This window comes from Solanum pennellii, chromosome 1 (assembly GCF_001406875.1).
Source record: "Solanum pennellii chromosome 1, SPENNV200".
In the NCBI taxonomy this organism is placed as follows: domain Eukaryota; kingdom Viridiplantae; phylum Streptophyta; class Magnoliopsida; order Solanales; family Solanaceae; genus Solanum; species Solanum pennellii.
In genome coordinates, this window is record NC_028637.1 from 3,043,228 (window position 1) to 3,045,712 (window position 2,485).

A 2,485-nucleotide genomic window follows, 5' to 3' on the forward strand; every position below is an offset into this window, starting at 1 on the left:
TATTATAATATTTATATTAATTAATGTATAGTCTAGATATTAAGATGTAATTGAAAAAAATAATATTAAAAGTAAAAATTAAATTGTTTCAAGATGATAAAATAAATAAAAAAATTATTTTAAAAATATTTAACAAATAAAAATAAATCGAACAAAATATTTCACTAAATATAGCCGAAGTAAGATTAGGCAAAGTGATTTAAAATTAACACAATGCACAAAAAGTCAACAATTCTAATTGATGGGTTGCAAATTATAATACAACTCGATATCTAAGTCAAAATTTCTTAAATATACGTTATCGCTATCTAAGTTAGAAAATTAATAATCGTATATTTTTTTTATTATATTCTAGCTTTTTAATGGCATATGCATTGTACGTGTATTATGTATTTTATATTATCGTAGATAATGTTAATATTATTTAAAAATAAAATATTATATGTGACTCACTCATTTGTTGAGATTACAATGCATGATTTGATATTATCTAAACCTATGAATATGAAGAACCAAAATTTAATCAAAATATATACTACATATTATGCTAATGCCTAGTTAATTGTCTAAATTTAACTTGTATTAACCAATTAGCAATAGGTTAATTGGTACAGACATGTTCATGGTTTTACCACTCCACAAAAGTTAACAATGAAGAATAAACACAAACAAGACGATAAAGGGCGAAAGCAACAAAGTCGGAGGCACAACCTGAAGTGGTTAATGGACAAGTAAAAGTGAACGAAATGGAGTGTGACGTTGATAGAAATGACCAAACAAGTGAGACTTTGCTCGAATGGTTGAGCACCTCCATCATTTAAAAACGAAAACACCGACGCAAATAATCTCCGATTAACACACACACATTAGAACTTTATAATAATAAGCTAATTACGAAATAGCAACACCACAATCAACAGGCAAAATATTAGTAATAACCACAATTTTCCAGCAGTTAAAGAGACTGCTATACTTGCTAGTTAATAGTTAATACTAACAGTACGACGCTTCCTCAGGCGGTTTTTACGCGTCTAGATTAGATAGCAAAGTAACAGTTACTTCAATGTATTAGTTTTTCAGACACAACAACAACTTGTGTTTGCTAACAAAAGATAAAAGTCAGGTATTGCACTTGTATATATATCAGTAAGGTTCTTCTGTATATTCTTCATCCCTTTGTAAACTGAAACACATCCCCCTGCAAGAACAACGAATCATTGTTATGAACGATGTTGAAGGAATCGGTACAAACAAGTAAAGTGAATGTTCCATAAAAGAGCGTTTGTATGTGGGAGGCGGAAAGAGGCCCTTAATTGTACATGAAACTTACTTCCATCTAAAGCATTTGGTTGTAATAGTTAGCATGCCCAAGCACACACTTCTTCATTAGTTATCCCCATTGCGTAATGGCCAGATGTACAACGGGGTGGCCATTCGTAACCATTATTATCACCAACTTAGAAATGTAACGTGAAGTTCAAAAATAGAAGACAATAGCTAAAGTGTAATGCAAGTTAAAAGAGGAAAAAAAGATGCAGGGAGGACGCAATGATGTGGAGGATTCAGAATTTATTAAACTATTTAATGATTGTAAAAACGTCTTTGATTAGATGTCTATTTGAATGAAAACTCAACTTGAGAACAAGATAATGGGTAGATTGATTATCAGTGTCACTAAGAAATAATGGGGAACTACAAGAACGGCAAGAGAGTCAAGGATCCAAGTAAACACATTCCAAGTTGTAATTTTGTAAAGCAGTCTGTCATAGACTCGGTCATTTTTCTTGTAAGGTCAAAGAAACTTCTTAGACAAAATATACGACTAGGTTTTAAATGGAGAAGGCAAGCAGAAAAGTAGTCAACTAAGGATAAGACAATCTTAACTCCCAAACCTTTGGTTCGACTAGCAAGACTCTTTGATCACAAGTCCTGCAATTAAATTATAATGTGTTTCCCCATCTCACTGAGAAAAAAAAGAGAATCAGGTTTTGGACCTATATTCTTGTTCCCCGTATAAGATGAAACATGCATTTCACTTGCCTCTACTCTAATTTTAAACTTTTCTGTGGTTACTTCAGAGAAAAAAAGATGGAAAAAAGACTATGCAGCAAAATGACGTGTATTTAAAAAAAGGAAACTTGACGTCTATTTGAATGAAAAGTGAACTTGGAAACAAGATAATGATAGATGGATTGTCAGTGACACTAAGAAGTAAGAGAACTAAAAAGAACAAGAGTCCAGAGCCAAAATGGCAACATTTTTTTGCTAAAATGCCAAAAGGGCAATGAAAAACTGAAAAATACCAAAGAGGAAAAGGCCAACGCCTTGCCCTTCTCCTGTTAACACCGTCTAACAATGTTAAGGGGAAGCCGCACAGCCCCACACACTTTATAAGGCACAGGGTTCACCACGCCTTACACCCTGGTGTACCCATCCCCTTCTCACACCTCAGCTGCCACACACACACACACCCCCCCCCCCCCCC

The 2,485-nt window shown here is 33.4% G+C and overlaps 1 protein-coding gene across 1 annotated transcript in view; it reads right to left on the minus strand.

Annotated features, from left to right (window-relative positions):
- Positions 1-907: 907 nt before the first annotated feature.
- LOC107008497 (F-box protein CPR1-like) overlaps positions 908-2,485 on the minus strand; it is a 4,333-nt gene continuing 2,755 nt past the window's right edge. The window contains exon 2 of the mRNA XM_015207559.2: positions 908-1,198. The gene's annotated coding sequence lies outside the window, so the exon portion shown is untranslated. The remainder of the gene's footprint in view (positions 1,199-2,485) is intronic.